This window comes from Manduca sexta, chromosome 17 (assembly GCF_014839805.1).
Source record: "Manduca sexta isolate Smith_Timp_Sample1 chromosome 17, JHU_Msex_v1.0, whole genome shotgun sequence".
In the NCBI taxonomy this organism is placed as follows: Eukaryota; Metazoa; Arthropoda; class Insecta; order Lepidoptera; family Sphingidae; genus Manduca; species Manduca sexta.
Genome location: NC_051131.1, coordinates 1,928,172 through 1,946,251, shown reverse-complemented (window position 1 = coordinate 1,946,251; position 18,080 = coordinate 1,928,172). Strand labels below are relative to the sequence as shown.

Here is an 18,080-nt window from a genome sequence, read left to right as displayed (position 1 = left end):
ACGGATAATGCGCTGCGGAGATGAAAAACAAAATCATAAATCTGTCGCATTCAAACAGTTGTGTGCGATGTGGTCGTGCGATGTGCACGAGTCTGCCTCACAGTGCATGCGTTCCGCCGTGTGCGGAGTGCCGGCCGCGCTCCCGCTACGCTCTTTTATTTATATAATGTTTAATTAAGCGAATGCAAAGGCTCGATGGCCATTGTCCGTCTTACGGCTTACCTGCGGGATCTGAAGCGGCTCGCTGCCAACCGGTTACGATACACGACTTTTATTTTCAACAATTTATGCAGCCAAACACCACACACGGGTCATTCATCACACATAAATAACATTTTCATGCATAGTAACGATTGTTATCAACACTTATTTACACTTTTGCTGTGCAAAAAACAAGTGTTTAAAATTTTCTAAAATATATCAACAACGGCCAGCTTTTAGTCAACAACTTTTAACAAATGATATGAGGCAAAGGTATACCAATATACAACCTAATCGAGTTTGTTCGAAATCATTCCGTTCGGATGCATAAAGCGCGCGCTCGTGCGTGCGTTCGAAATTCGCGCCGCGCGTACTGAACATTCGGCGCGTCTCGCGCGTCTGCTGTACGTTGTCATTGCTGTCCGTCAAACAACGGGGGCGGGCCAACGAGGGACGGGCCTCGAATGCGTTCGGCTAACTTCGGAACGCACCTCTCACTCTACTCTGTACTCGCAAAGTGAACTGAGTCACAATCACTACATTGTGTTTTCTGTGTGTTTTTGTTTGTTTTTCAACTGACTAAAGGACGGGTAAGTTATTTGCGTGTGCTTTTCTCCTTTATTATATGTATTTACACGAATGCCGGATACTGAATCTTCATAAGTTTTGCGATACATTGTAATATCAGGTTTATTGCATTGACAAAGCGTCTGTACTTGTAAACTATTTTTCACAAACTAACATCCCATTTTAAGACTACCGACGGTTATAAGGGAATGGAACAAAATTAGTTAGAAGATTTTTTGATGGCAGCGGTTTCCGTCCTGTCGTATTTTAAAAACAAAGATGAAATTAAAATAACATAACCTCTAAGTGCCACTGACGTTTGTAGTTTACGTCTAAGTGCTAAGAGATGGCGCTAGTCCTGTGGGCGGAGCTTATTAGTTGTGACGCGCGATGTAGAGTATCATCATGTTCGCTATAATTGAAGGTCTCTATTGTCTAGAAGTTTTTTGATAATTCTGCAGTTTACATAAATAATATAGACACCTTAATTTGTAGTTGGAATTAGTAAGTATTGAGTCAACATTTTGTTTAATAGAGTTCACAGCTCGTTTAATGAACCTACGTAAATAATTATTATTTCAATTACGAACTGAATTATCATAGCAATCAAACATATTTTAGAATAAATACTGACAAAAATATTTAATAAATTAAATTTTATTTATATATTAATTTTTAAAACATTAATAATCTCTTTGAATTTTTGCAATTAAAGGTATTATTTTTTTTTACATTAATTTAAGCGTATTGTACTGGTAAGTGGCAGTTCTTTATCGTCAGCAAGCTGTCTAGAGCCGTGGAGTACGAGGTTGATCCAGCCCGATTGTCTTGTAGCGTCATCAAAAAACAACCAGCTACTTACAATTTTAATTGACACCATTTTAAAAAGGTGACATTTTTATTTTTATGCTTTGCGACATTGAGTAAAAAAAAATACATTAACACAGAAAACGTTGCGAGTATTTTTTTTTATCATAGAAGGTCGATTTATTGTAAAGGAAAAAATGTTATTTAAAAAAACTACTATTTCATCACACTACCCCAAATTTTGCACGTCACATTTTATTCATACTTTACACGCTCGACATAAATTATTGAAAAGTAGAAATGTATGAAATTTGATGATAGTTATTAAAATCATAATAACAAGTTTGTTCTTCCGACATTGTCAAAATAGCACAACAAAATGCCACGTTGTGTCTTGCGAACGGTTCGAGGCGTCGCCGGGGGTCGACTCGTGACAGATTTATGGCGTGCGTGGCTGTTACTCGTACGCACCGCGCTGCCCCCACCCCCGCGCGCTCCTGCAGTTCCCACACGAAATTAAAACGTTTTCAAAATTCTTTTAAATGCCACGAGATTGAAGTGATACAATTTATTTAAAAGCACCCCTTTTTTACCGCTTCCTTTGCCTCGCCCCGCTGTACTTTGCTGTTCCCGCCGAAAATGTGATGTTCCATTTTCAAAATTTAACCTAATATAGTTATATTTACTTTTTAAAATCAATCGTAATCCTTTGTTGTTTGCTAAACACTGTGGTATCAGAAAGAGAAATATTTTCAAAATTTTATACAAACATAATAACAAGTTATTTCTGACATGTCATTTTTTGTGGACAGTACATAAAATCGATTCTTATTATTAATTATTTTGCGCCTTCTACGTAGTTTTTCTTCGGAATGCTTTATAGGGGTTTATAGTTTAATTCGAGTTTGCATTTATAGTTAAATGCACTCGTTTTGCTTTATGGATAATCAAATGCTGTTAATATGAGCCAACTTAAGGACCTGTATGTTATATTATTGTCGATCATTTTCTTGTATTACTTTGTGATATATCAAGACGACTCGATGAATCATAATTTCGATGGCTCCTAAGTAAACTACCGTATCTGGGAAATTTGCGATATTCTCAATTTAGAGTTTCATTATCTGGGTAAGTACTGTATACCAAACCCATTTAATTAAAAAATTAATAAACGAAAAACACTTCATTAACTATCATTTACTAACTTTTTTTAATGGTCTTTGGTAGTAAACAGTACCTATATAATGAATAAAAGTTCCCTGTTCACGAAAAAAACCGCACGGCCTCCATTCAATAATTCAAACAGAATTATTTTCAAAAACTTCTCCGAAGCCGTTGCACGAAAGGATAAAAAAACAAAATTTACGAGTAATAAACAATGACAGCCATACATCACGCGTCATAATGGAAAGATTACGTCTGTTCAGCCATTATGACAGATTTATGGCCGTTGCATAATAGTGAGTTGCGCTATTGTTTAATTCGGCTGACTGTACTTTGAAAAAGACTTTCATTTGAGCGTTTTGTGTTTGTTTAGACTTTAGTGAGGCTGGATGATGAAACTTGTTGTTGTTAAAAATTGGCCTAAATCCATGTACAGTAAGTAAACAAAAACCTGCTCAATTAGATTTTTTCTTGGAAAGCTCTTATATAATACTAGAAATCATAGATACTAGAGTAAAAAAAATGAGAAAGACAGATACATAACGACAGCTTGAATCAGACATGAAAGCGCCTAAGTTTGTTTTATCGATTTAATATTAACACACCAGAATGCGGATTTAAGGATAAGCCAGGATTAGAATATGAAATAAATCAACCCGAATTTTTATTAACAAGTATAATATCTTAGAATATGAAGTACGTCTCCACTAGTACCTCTGACCCATGCCCAAAGACGACATATTTTTTTGCACTAATCTTGGTGCAAATAGAATCCGCTATCTGTCGTTTCTACATATCCTTCACTCCATTAATGTTGCATTTCAATTCAAATATACAATAATAAATTGACCAATCTACGGAAATTTACTATGTACGTAATCCCATGTCTAATTTTCCAGTAGCTAATATTTAAGAGAACTTATAAGTAACAAATTGTGATGGTATGTAAAATTAATTGTAACTAGTTTCGGGTACAATAAAATATGCTTGTAAATGTCTATGTACCAATCAGAACAGGACAATACATCAGACATTTTTAAGAACTGGTCGCGACGCATAAGGTACCTACAAGACAACTAAGAATGCAGACAGCATAAGCGCACTCTACAAATAAATAATGTCTGTTTTAAATAATAATTTATAATGTTCCATAAATAATATCCTATAAGGACTAAAATAGATTGAAAACAATAAAGAAGATACATTGTCCAATATTAAACACATGCATATCCCATACTATATAATATTGAGTGCAAGTGTACTTAATAGACGCATAACCCTAAAATTCCCGCGCGAAACAGAAGGCACCTCGTTAGACATATAGAATTAAATAAGGTAATTAATAATAAATCAACCGGCCCCCCGGATTATCCGTGACGCGGCGGGACAAATGTTTCCTCTCGCACACCGTACCGCTTTTATTTATTTTTATTATTTTTATATACGAAATAAAAATTTATGGCCCCCGAGACCGCCTTCCGAGAGATTTAGCGAGTGTGTCATAGACTCGGCGAGCTGTAAACCCGATCTCTACTGATATATGTGTGTTTTTAATGGTTCCGCCGAACAACGTATGTATTGGCGGGTTAAAATTCATATCACTCCCGCCATATTTAATTTCCACCTGTTTTCGAAAATCGAATTCCATTTTGTTTTTTCTATTTATTGTCTCTTGTGGTTGTGATGTATTGTTTTGGAAGTTAACTGGCTGTATTTATTGTTTTTAATATTTGTATGTATTTATTTTTGAATTACGTCCTATATTTATTGAAGGTTGAAAAAACCTAACTATGGACTAGTAGCATCTGCTTTTCAAATATTTTTTATTCAGAATTACAATACTCTAAATACAATGGAAGTGATAGAACGTAAGTAATTTATTCAGTTTTTCCTGGATATGGTACATTATGTAATAAGTCAGCATGATTTTATTCACTTACAACTTTTTTTTAAATATTTTAGAAAAAGACTCGTCATTGATCAATACAAGTGGTAAAGTTTTCATTAAAAGGTAAATCTTCATTCCTACTACCTATTAAACAAAAAATTATGTGTAGTGCAGTACATACTTACATTTATATATTTCGAATAAGACTACATTACACCGGGTAATTTTGCAAAATGATGTCTCTTTACACGAGGGTGGATAGAGACCAATCATAACAGAACTACTATCGAAGTCATTTATCAGCGGCACACACACACTGACTACACTTGTAATACAACAGCGCGTACAAATTTAGTTATCCACCCACTCGCATCCACGATTATTTATAATAAAAAAACCCTTTTTATACCATTTTGTTTCCGATTCAACATAAATAAGATATGTTATTTAAAGCCCATATATCACTTGACAGGTGGTAGGCTGGCCTGCCAGCTTGTACACGCTAATTAAACCCTAATGAGTGAGTAGTTAAGAGCGCGTTTGCTGTAACAGTACACTGGCCGCAGTCCTCAGCGAACGCTTCATAAGATTTATACATATATCAAAGTAAGTCTTTGTGAATGCAGTGAGAGATTTTAATCAACGTCCGTAGTGTAATGGCGCGGGTTCGGTTCCCGGGCCGGATGGGCAATTAAAAATTTAACGATTAATTAAAATCGATCACGATCGTATTGATTGTTGTATCCGAAATATTCGCGGACGGTTAAATTGGAAAAATTGTGGTTAATTTGATTCAGTGATATCACTGTTAAGTTTGTTAATTAGTATTGTAATGATAAAAAAAATATATATTGAGGTGTCTGTATGACAGATGTAGAGCAAGTTGCTTGCCTGATAGTAAAGGTCGCCTTTAAACAGTGTCTCCTCAGACTACTAAAAGGAAGCGTGGAAGATACTGACGTGCGCCATGATCCTGAGACTTTAGTTGTTCAATCTCATAGTGTCCAATAATTATACTGGCAAGATACAACATTGTTCTTCTTCAAACCTGATCACAGCCCTGTGAACTATCCAAATGTTTAAATAATCAAATACAGATAGATTAAGCTTATCTACCAGATATTTATACTTTCACAGTAATAACTATTATTATTCTTTTAGTATAATTTCTGATATATCTTAAGTATAAATGTCGATGTATTGGAATCTTTGTTTTATTAACAAGAAATACAAAGTAAATAAACGCGTAAAGATTTTACGAATGTCATATAAATGTAACATTTTAACAAGTTAGCGGACTTTGACACGGCAGGTGCAAGGAGACATATAGATTATAATTACATATTATTACAACAAACAAACATAACTTGGTGCTTTGGAGCATAAGTTGTTATTTACTATCATCGTTTTAGTCAACGATAAAACCGATTTTTGTAATAATTTTTTATTAATACCTGTTATTGTATGTCTTAAAAATATTACAGGAAAATAAATCACATGATGCACATTTAAATATATTTATTAATCGAAACTCCAGTAACGATAGATTGTCATTTCTTGGAGTGAATTTTCAAACTAAAGTCTTATAAAATATTTAGTATTAAGGATTCATTTAAAATTAGTCATGTATAAGTATGTTACTAATATAAGTAATTTAAAACCTAATTAATTATACATTGTGTTATTTAAATGTAAATCTAATACTTAAGTCTTAATACACTACTATATTATAATGAGATGTTTGTAAATAATATCCTGTCATAATAAATGGCACGTTACGCGATAATTTTAATGTAAATTATTATATTATTTTCTCGAGTGTGTACCGACCACGGAGCTTTGACTGTAGTACTACTAGCGCCATCTAGTAACCGCGGAGTAAAACTGCGGCGCGGTTGCACTAAGTATTCAGACCAGGAATTTACAAAGCAAATGAAAACACCATGGAGTTGATTGGATAAAATTAAATGTATTAAAATATGGTGTTATTAGTTTTGAGTAGAGTGTGAAATGTTTGTCGTGTGTGTGGTGTTATCGGAGGCGCTGGGACCGGCGTCGGCGGCTGGCGAGCGCGCGCTAATCGATGCGCGCCACTGCGCTGTCTTCCGACGGCGGCCATTACGCACCTTTATGGGCACCCGGCCCCCGGCCCGCCGCGCTCCGCTCTAAGGCGGCACATGACGAATCAATATGCCGCCAACCGACTCAACACTTATTTATTTGACACGATTTATTAGCCGAATGCCTGTAAACTTTTATGCGCCCCCGCTCACCGGCGCCGCCGCCTGCGCGCCCCTATTTATGATGGACATGGCGCTGATAAAATTCTGTTTCCGACTATATTTTTATTAGCCCGAGGAACAGATGTTTGCGGCCGATAAAAAATCGTGCGACCTGCCACCGAGCACCAGAAATAACTCGATGGCAAACTTAAGGGAATGATAATTTCTTTTTACAATTTCGCTTCATTAATTGCCGTTTTATTTTGCGAGCGCGGTGCAATTAACATTAGTTATTTTTTTCGCTCGCAGTCGCAAGCGCTCGCGAGCGCCGCGGAGACAAAATGTCGGCAGGAAACTTGTAATTTTTTCACAAATATTGCGGAAGGAAGGCGGCGGCTTCCTTGGCCTGTTTAGATGGTTTTTATGCTAATCGCGGAGATTTGCTGGGTTTTCTTTTAGCACGACAATTATTCACGGCGGGCTATTTGGAGTCGCCCTTAAAGAAATTAGCGGTAGGGCCACGTTGGGAATAAAGTTACATTGTGGGACTCGCCTCGTTGTTAGACTCGGCAGCGGCTAATTTGCTATGATATTGGCCACGATGGACCTTACTATTTGCTCAAGATATTTATTTGATACCGTTTGGGTTAAGTGGTTGGTCAAAATAATGGATCCATCGAGGATTTTCGACATTGAATTTGTTTTTCATTCGACCTTGAACGTAGAATACAATTATCATTTTTTATGTAAATATTTTATTTGCAATTCATATCGTCAGTCATACATGAAGTGCACCAATAAACAAAGTAATTGACATGAACCTCGTATCAGCAACAATACCAACTAACACATAATATCTAGTATAAGATTGCACATCGGCACGTAGCCACTGGATGTTAAATCCTACCGCGACCCGTAATTACTTAGACGAAAAGGTACTGACCGGAACCCAAAAGTCCACACTGTTTTGGCTACTGAGCAGTCAAACCCGCGACACCCAGACAGGCTCTGAAACAAGAACTCTGCCACATACCGCCTACGTTCAGTATTTTGTTTATAAACATCAATAAAAACGCTCTACCTTTTAGCAAAAAAATTCCCCGAACGGATATCGACTCTGGGACAGATATACCGTTATTAGTCACATGTCTTCAATCAACCGTCACTTTTTTTCATCCTGCCAAATAACCAATACACCCAATGGTAGCTGTAAAGGGTAATATCATCGAAATCTTCCAATGCCTTTTTGGTCAAGGGGAAGCGCTGGCTGGTCCTCAGAGTGACCCTAATTTGTGCAAAATTTCGCCATTTTGTAGCATAATCAGCTTAAATTTGGATCTCTTAGAGTTGACCATACACAATTATCCTTGTCACATGTTGGTATTTTGCGTCTCTGCCATAGAGTCCGATAACCGCAAAAATGGCATCTATCGACTGTCGCCAGTATTTTACCCCCCCTCCCCCCACTGGTTCTACGTACATTGAGAATGGCCGAGGCAAATCAAATTCTACACCAGCTAATCTAACTCGTCACGCGCGACGGGCTACTGCGGCGGCTTTTTCACCACCTATCTATTACCCAGCAATAAACAACTGCCCGCTAATGGTATTTGAGTAGCGGAACCAAGTTGATGCGACCTTTACATCATCAAACGTAACGCGTTATCATTAAACGCCTTTGATGATCCCGTCCAAAAGCTGTCAGCATACTATCGCCGGAATACGTTGACCTATAACATTAAATTGTTAACAGGAAATTAATTTTACTTAGTTGCGAATAGTTAATATGAGCCACGATGCCTTCCCGTTTTAATTCCTATTCTTCTGCTAAAGGTGAAATTAAATAATTTATTAGTGAAATGGTAAACATTATTTAGATTCAGTTAAATTTTTACTCTCTCTCTCTCTGTCTTAAGTAAAGAACGGGTAAGAAACTAGAGTTGCTCTTATCAAAATCAGTTCTCAAAACTCATACTCATGGTATAAAGTGGATAAGTATATAGTAAAAAAAGATTACATTTAGTCTTCTATTTAATTTAAAGTAGTATATTTATGTACTTGCAAAATAACAACTTTAATTCCCTTACGAGTGCCAAACGCTCCTAAGAAATATTTATGATATAAAACTTTTCAATGGACTCCAACGCACCTATAATTCTTTTAATACTGCGAGGTGACCGCTTACCTAGCTAGCCTACGATCTGATTTGCCTTATTATTGCTATAAAATAATAATCTTGGCATCACAGGAGTGTTCTTTGATACAATGATTTATAGATCGTATACTTCGTCGTACGTTGAGTTTTTTTTTATACATTCATGTTTATTTATTATAACGTAAAATAAACTTTTTAATATAAATATAATTTAATAACACGTCATTCATCCGTGCAGTGGACACAGTGAGTGTCAAGATACCTTACACTTTATCGCAAAATAATTTAAAATGCGTGACAGACTATTTTAATAATTTGAGTTAAAGATATTACTATCTGTATCAAAAATGACTTTTTATTTTAATAAGCGATAAAATGAAACACTTATAATGTTATTGTAATCAAATGTTTCAGACTGACCACCCCACGATAACATTTCCTTTAAGGTGGGCCGCGCTCCGACATCACTAAAAATGTTAGTAAAAAGTGCAAAAATTCTTTCACAATAGCATTTATCAATTTATTTCGTTAAATAATTCGAATTTCTCTGACCTTCAAATAACATTTAAAACAACTAATTGGCCCCAATTATAAAGTTAAATAAGGGATAGCGTTACACCAGGACAGGGGCGTAGTTGGTTCTTGTTCGCATTATTGCAAGGTTTGGGATATTTTGACTAAAATGGCACTGCAACGTGTTTGAGACATCTCTCCCACAATATACAGTAATTATATTGAAATGTCCTTAGTTGTAAGTGATAGTAGTACACGATACCTGGACTAGCAAAGCGCTCTAACGCACATGATCTTCGGAAATCAAAGTTCTAAGTATTGTAACTATTCATAAAAAGTAAACAAGCTAATTGCAATTCTTAAGACAGTCATAGCACATCAGACAAGTTGCTATATCATTATGCAGTTGTACAAAAAGACGCACCTAGCTACGGTCTCATCGTCTGACGTCCCGTCGAAAGCAATTACCTGCCTCGCGGTGTCGTGTCCAACGTCTATATATCTTGGCCAAATTCATTTAGATTGTTTCCGATTATTACTTATTAGTTATTATTGCTCTGTAGGAAATTGTTTACGTTTTGTGTGGATGTTGTCGGAATTAAATGCGAGTCGCGTGCTCTTGAAATTGTCTCTGATAATTACGTTGTTTTATGTCTAGTCGGGATCCAGTTTTAGTCAATTGGAGACTCGATTATAATTAGCCTACCTTGACGATAAAGGATATCGTGAGCGGTTATTGATTGAACTCGTAAAATTATTGGTTTGAATAAATTAAAAGGAACTAGTAGCCCGCTAACCATCAAACCGTGTGACGAAAATACCATAATATGAAAGAGTTAATTAGTCCGCTATCAAACCCTTGAGGTACACGAGAATTATATTTTTGTCAATTCTCAAATAAGTTTAGTTAGTACAAATAGATAGAAGCAAACAGCGCCCCAATGTTTCTGTTATGCGCAGAACCCATTCAACTCTGAAATCATATACATGTCTGGAAAATTGTTTGAAGTATCGGAGGGATGGTTGTCATAGATAACAGAGGTGTTGCGTATAAATATGAAGTAATGTGATGTGCGCTGCATGCGCGGCTCGGGAGTCGGGACGTCTCCCGGACGTCGTGTCGTTCCGTTTCACACGTCCGCGCGTAACTCTCGCAGCTACGTTCCGTACTCGAATGCATAACAGACAAACAGGGATAATCCTGGCGTTATCGTAAATTGTCAGTTTATGACGTGCGGAACGGCCGCGGGGTGGCGGGGCGATGGCGGGGGAGGAGCGGAGAGTTTTCTAATTTCGCCCCCTGCGCCCCGTTTTGATGCGCTAATTCGTGTAAGCAGTTTCTGAACGTGCTTGTTTCGAGTCGGCTCGGCAAGGTTACGTGCGCCGCCAGCGCACCCTTACGTCGTCGGCACAAGGTCGCGAATTGTAGCGACACTCTCCCCCGCCCCTTGCAAGGGTATCGTCGGCTCTCACATAGAGTTGCGCCATTTACATACATTTGTTTGTTCGGTTTTTAAATTGGGGAATTAACTGCGTTAATCGTCGCGCTCGTTTCGCTCGCAGGCCGTTGAGCCAACACGTTACGTATAAGCGTAATGCTTATTTATTCTCCGGGCCGGGGACGGAGCGGTGCCGGCCGGACCGCTGCGCCGAAGCGTCGGAGTGGCCGGTCAATGCCGCATCAAAGCGCCGCGCGATGGGATCTCGGCGCGGCCGTGCGGCTGCGCGGGCGCATCAGCAATTAATACTCTTCATTTAATCGATTCCTTCAATTATTCCACCTTGATATATGTTAATCCTTTTCGGTCCCGGCCTCCCCGGGATATTGTTGGCTATAATTACGTGGGAGGCGACCTCTATTGACAAGTATTGATGTTTTTAATCTGATGTTAGGATAAGACATTAGTATGCGCCCGTCCGTCCGTCGGTGCGTTGATTTGTGGCCGGCCGGCTCATTGGCTCGTAATTATTGGATTTGGGCGCTATATTTATTGGCGTCTCTCACGGTCGCCTTGATTTATCATTGGGCCGTCATTCGGGAGAATTATTGCGATGCGTGGCGGACGTGTTCGCTGCCTCCGCCGCCGCGCCGCGCCGCCGATGTTCCGAGCGAGGTGGGTTTTTTCGTTTATTACCGCCGAATCCCCGCGGTACACCCAATACGTCATATTTCAATACGTTACGCGTTAGGACACATGATCACCTCCATTAAGGCGCGTCGTCTCCCGACGGATTAGCGCCGTCGCCGTCACGACGCCTCCGGTAATGAGATGGCGAAAATATTGGAAATAACACGACAATAATAAACGTATAATAAGGGGAGACGCGGGCCGCAGCTGCGACTCAGGAGACGCCTCTACACGGTCGCGCACCTCCCGCTGACTGCCGAGTGCCGGCCGAATGATTCAATCGTTTGTTTATTCAATATTATTTATTGCAATCAAGTTTCGTGTTAGTGAAATTAATTAACGATCAATTTATTTTCGTACTTTTTATTATCAGAAAAACTCGTATTAAGTTCGTTACATAGTCATTTACAATCCAGCTGCTATTTCCTGTTAGTTTTTATTACTGATAATAACATTACATTGATGTTTTATTTAGGTTTTAAACATCAGCACATAAGCACTAATAGCGCCGTATCTTGCAAGAAATTACATTTTGAATCATAAAAATAAATGTTACACATTATATCGTTTAACATTTAACCTTTATTTTTCTCATTATTGTCTCATGCATTTTATTGCAGTTATAATAAAACTCAGATACAAGTAACGCCATCTAGATTTTATTATCTAAGGGAATATGTTTCAACAGTTTTTACGCTGTCAACATTTTCATTTTACACATCGGAGTAATTAAATGACCGAGCCAAATATTAACCACTTTAACTAAGTATAATCTTTTAATATTTTTCAGTGTTAGAATAGAAATCATGATTGAGAATAACTTGTGAATAATTTCCGCAGATAAGTACTATTGTAGAGCTAAAGCAACTATTTTGTGTACCGTGAATGCACACGCTGATTCATGCCGCGACTTATTAGATCATCTTTTATTAAAAAAAATACATTTAAAAATTAAATGACACCACTTATAACACAGTAAAAAATATAAAACGCGCATAGGTTTTCCCGCAGAATGGCGTCGCGCGGCGCCAAAATGATGGATTAACGTCACACGAGTTTTACCTTTTTAAAAACGCAAACAAGAGCAGCCCGGCAAAATTGCATCGAGCTAATATTCCCTTGCCAATCATGTAGCTCAGTCAATTTTCAATTTTCCCAGTTAATAAGGACGTCAGCGCCCCGCCTCCGAACAATATCCAGCTCGGTTTTTATTGTGCTACGTTGAGACATCAACAATATTGGATTCCAGCGCTTTTTTTTTTCACTGAGAAAATTAAAAATCCTTGACGCTGTGTTCTCGATGCGGGTGATAAAATGTTTTGTTATGAATTTGATTACGTAGGTATTGCGTCATATTGTTGGTGAATAATGATTGTGTTAGACATGTAGTATGTTAAAGAACAAATGTGATGAATCTTTTTTTAAAAGAATAAATATAAATAATTATGCAATACTAAATAAAAAAAATTACTTAATATGTTGTAATAATAGTAATTTGATGACAATGTATAAATATAGAAGCTGGTATACAATTTCGTCAATCACACAACAAGCAGAGTGGCGCAGTGGAAGCGTGCTGGGCCCATAACCCAGAGGTCCGTGGATCGAAACCACGCTCTGCTAGAAATATTTTTAGTGTTTTTTTTTCAATATTTTTTAATTTTTTTATTATCTTATAATTTTAATTTTAATGTATTTCAAATGGCAAAATTTGTAATAACTACACCACCTACATTTCGTGACATGCAAACTTTTTAGAATTTATAGCGGTAATTAATCTATCAAATAAAATAATTACAATATTGACAAATGAAAACAAATTACGAAGGAAACATCGTACAAACACAAGGAACATAGAAGTATCAAGTCCATTAGCGATACGTCAGTTAAGATTTATGTATAATTGAAATCGTCGAGTTTATTGTACCACAATGATTTATAGGAGAGACGGGACGATGGCTGGCTCAATCCACGCTCAAGGGTACTGGGTATTCGATGAGTGCTTTTTGTTTTATATAATCATAGGTTATGTTGCGGTGATATTGTATGAGATAGCTTTCTGAGATGTTATTTCTATGCAATATCTTTTATACCTGCGCCGCCTCGTCTGTTTCTACCGTCTGAATACTATTTGATTTGAAGGACGAACTGCGGCGTGCGGTGCGTACTTTGTTCAATGTCGAGTAATTTTGCTATCTTTTTGGGTAGGCGTCGCAATTTGAGTTTTGAAAAGTCATCCAAAATCGGTTTAGCCATGCGAATTACTTATTTTATTTTATTATTTAAAAATCACTGTTTATCTTTATCGTTGTTAATAAAGATTTTATGATAACACAATATTTAATATGCAAATAATTTTATTAACGATAGAGTCCTTAGAAACAATTACATAGTAAATACCTTAATAAAAGGCTTCCGCATTGACACTGTAATCATAGAACCCATCAAAAACAGTTTTGATTCGAATAATTTCTTAATATCGACCACACAGTTTGCTTTATCGGCCTAAGTTAGTGCTTGAGTTACTTAAGCGCTAAATAACCTGCAACTATAAACTATTATTTATGTCCCAAATTGATTTTGCATGTGAACTGGTCTATATTCAGTGCATTCAACCAACTCACTGCTTGAGAGTAATTTAGTTTTCTGATTATCTTTGTGATAGATATTTATATGGCTTATTGGTAATGCTTACTTTGGCTGTGTACCGTGAGTTCGCGGAGTCGATTTCCAAGCGACATTTTAGAGTTCTTACATCAAAACTAACTACTCGTGTGTGTTTTAGTATATTTTCGAAGCTTAATGGGAGTTTAGATATCGCATTGGCAAAATTGGATGTGATGCGACTCTACAACTCAAAATTCGCCTAAATATTTTGAACCTAAATTACTGTAGTATTAATAGTTATAATTTACTGTTTTAATTAAATTTTAGTTTTGATTTTGTGCCAGTGTGTGTTTAGTTATATAGAGTGAGATTGCTTGTTATAATTAAGTTTTAATTGATAGTTTTTTCTATATTTTTTTCTTTCATCTCTAACAACCTTAAAAATATTACTACATAGGGTTAATAAGTTGTTGGTGGCAGGATACATTCTATATCGGCCGGACAGCGACCATACACAAGGTATTAAACCCGCCATAGTGGCCCACATAATTGTGTCGCGTTCCAGGTTCAGCTTGTCTATATCCGGTTCCAACAGAAATAATTGTGTTGACTGCCGAAGGATAATCATCTCTCGTCAGTCGACATTCTATTGGACCCTCCACTTACCATCAGGTGCTGTGTGGTCAGATTGCAGTGCACGTATTAAAAAAGTATTTATAATTTTTCCAGTACATATAGAAGTGTGAAATTGAGTTATCTTTGTATAAACTACATTCAAACTGCAAGAAACCGCGAGCATTGACAACTGAGCGTCCATAAACAACTTTCATCTATGGCTGCGGCGAGTAATTGTTTGTCATATTTGAATAATCGATTGTATCTTTTGTTGTATATCTGAATTGATTTCGCTTTATGATTTAAACCTTGACAAGTTAAATTGTTATCAATTATTTAAGATGCCGATAGGCTCACACCTGTATTCCCGAAGGTATAGACAGAAATATAAGAAATACTCGATCTTAAGCGCAAATTTTATGTGAATTTCAGTCATTTCATTAGCCTGGCTGATTATTGAGACTATGAAACAGGTGAGATCCTTGGTTGTTCTAGCCGGGTCATCAAAATTAATAATTATGAGTCATCCCATTCCAAATTCCGCACACGAATTGCCTGGTTTGGATTTTTTTTCATACGGCCATATGCACCTATCTCTTAGAGTCGAAAATAAGCTCTACATGTCAAGGTAGTCGTTGCGACATAGCACCTGCGCATCTCAACATTTCGTTGTATAAATACTTACTTGATTCCCTTAAATATGTCCAGCAAATTGTAATGTTTCTTGAACACACATTTCACAAGGTCAATCTCGTTTGATAATATCATTTTATATTTTATACATCGCACGCGTACAGACTTGTCAAATAATTTATGTTTATATACGGACATCTCTTTATTATTCCTGTATGAATAATATTATTATGAATCTTGAGACGTGCGTTCTGAGACAAAAATAAAATACAAACCGTGTAATAAAATCATCTTTATTATTGAAGTGTTAAAGTTCAAAATGATCATAACGACTGTCGACTTATGAACGCATTCATTTCCACAAATCCGTGTCAAGAAACAAATTTAAAAAAAGGTATGACGCGTATCAATAAATAATGCCTTTTCAGGTATTTCTCGGGCGGCGCAGCCTCCGCACCGTCGCCGTAACGATGACGAATACGAGATGCGTCCGTTACAGAACCCTTTTGAATATGACGTGTGATATATACGTGGGCACGCGTGTCATAAAGAACGCGGCGGGGTGCGCGCGCGCAGCCCGCTGATTGGCGCCCGTAATGACTGGATGCGCGCACGCACGTCCCGGCCCCGTCCCGCCCGCGTGACGGTTACTAATGATTGTTACCAATGACGGATAGGCACCTCTGAACCTATTGTGCCTTATGGAGTGTGTTGACTGTGAGATATTACGAGCTGTGAGCTCGCCAAGTATGGCCCTAGGTTATACGAGATAATTTGTTTCGTCGGACATGGTTGATAGGCTGTAATTTGTGGTACGATTGTGGATGTATACCACTGATAAACCTTTCATTAAGGTAGCTGCTGAGACAACGGCCGAAATCCTGGAGATTTTAGTCAAGTAGAAAGTTTTTGCTGTCAAGTTAACATCCTGACAATCTGTAATAGTAAATAGGTCTTTATCCCATAGAAATATTCTAATTATTTACGAGCCAATCGTTTATAAAAAAGTAAAATAAATGCAGACCCTTCAACCTAAACCCGAACCACGAATCCGAGTTTCGTGCAATGTCAACAACTGGTTCTCCAAATCGGATGAGACATATCTAATTGTGTGACAAATTTACAATTAACCGACATTGAACCGGTGGATCTGGTTTTCAAAGAGATATTGGGGCAAGGTATCATGCGGGTAGCGAACTTGGGACTTTATGTAGTGTTGATGACAACGCTGACAATGTGTAGTAGGCGCTGAGCCAGTTTTGAGAGGTCGCGGCATTGTCTCACACCGAGATGATTTATCATATGTATAATAATATCAACCCTGCGTTATACTTAGTCTGGCCATAAATACTGTTACACTTAATTATAAAAAAATATTACATTTGAATTTCGAATCTGTCATTTTTATACGATTGTTCATTGTGTTTTCTCATTTTGGCGCCAATACATTGTAAAATATTTTGCGATATTAAAATGGTGTGGGGTGATAAAGAGAACCGAATCGCTGTGATAGCATTACACAAAGTAGGTATGGAGCCAAATGCAATTTTTAAAACTCTCCATACACTTGGTATTAGTAAAATGTTTGTGTACCGGGCTATTAATAGGTACAATGAGACCTCCTCTGTTTGTGACAGAAAAAGATCTGGCCGTCCACGTAGTGTTCGTACGAAAAAGGTGGTCAAAGCAGTAAGGGAAAGAATTCGAAGAAATCCTGTCCGAAAGCAAAAGATTTTATCTCGGGAAATGAAGATAGCACCTAGAACCATGTCGCGTATTTTAAAAGATGACTTAGGACTTGCAGCCTATAAGAGACGCACTGGCCATTTCTTAACTGATAATTTAAAGAAGAATAGGGTGGTAAAATCGAAACAACTACTGAAGCGGTACGCAAAGGGAGGTCACAGAAAAATTTTGTTTACGGATGAGAAAATTTTTACAATTGAGCAACATTTTAACAAACAAAATGACCGTATTTATGCTCAAAGCTCTAAGGAAGCTTCCCAATTAGTCGACAGAGTGCAACGTGGACATTATCCGACTTCAGTGATGGTTTGGTGGGGTGTTAGCTATGAAGGAGTGACTGAGCCATATTTTTGTGAAAAAGGTATCAAAACATCGGCACAAGTGTATCAAGATACCATTCTTGAGAAGGTAGTTAAGCCCCTTAACATCACCATGTTCAATAACCAAGTATGGTCCTTCCAGCAAGACTCGGCGCCGGGTCATAAAGCTCGGTCCACGCAGTCTTGGTTGGAATCGAACGTTTCGGACTTCATCAGAGCTGAAGACTGGCCGTCGTCTAGTCCCGATCTTAATCCGCTGGATTATGATTTGTGGTCAGTTTTAGAGAGTACAGCTTGCTCTAAACGCCATGATAATTTGGAGTCCCTAAAACAATCTATACGATTGGCAGTGAAGAATTTTCCCATGGAAAGAGTGCGTGCTTCTATTGATAACTGGCCTCATCGTTTAAAGGACTGTATTGCAGCCAATGGAGACCACTTCGAATAAGCTTTTTATATTTTTAATTGTTTTATATTTATGTATTAAACTGACACACTGTAAAAGTAATAAAT

At 37.4% G+C, this 18,080-nt stretch overlaps 1 protein-coding gene across 1 annotated transcript in view; it reads left to right on the top strand.

Moving 5' to 3' along the window:
* The first annotated feature begins 231 nt into the window (after window positions 1–231).
* Window positions 232–18,080, top strand: part of LOC115452491 (zinc finger protein Xfin) — a 41,314-nt gene continuing 23,465 nt past the window's right edge. The window contains exon 1 of the mRNA XM_030181036.2: window positions 232–791. The gene's annotated coding sequence lies outside the window, so the exon portion shown is untranslated. The remainder of the gene's footprint in view (window positions 792–18,080) is intronic.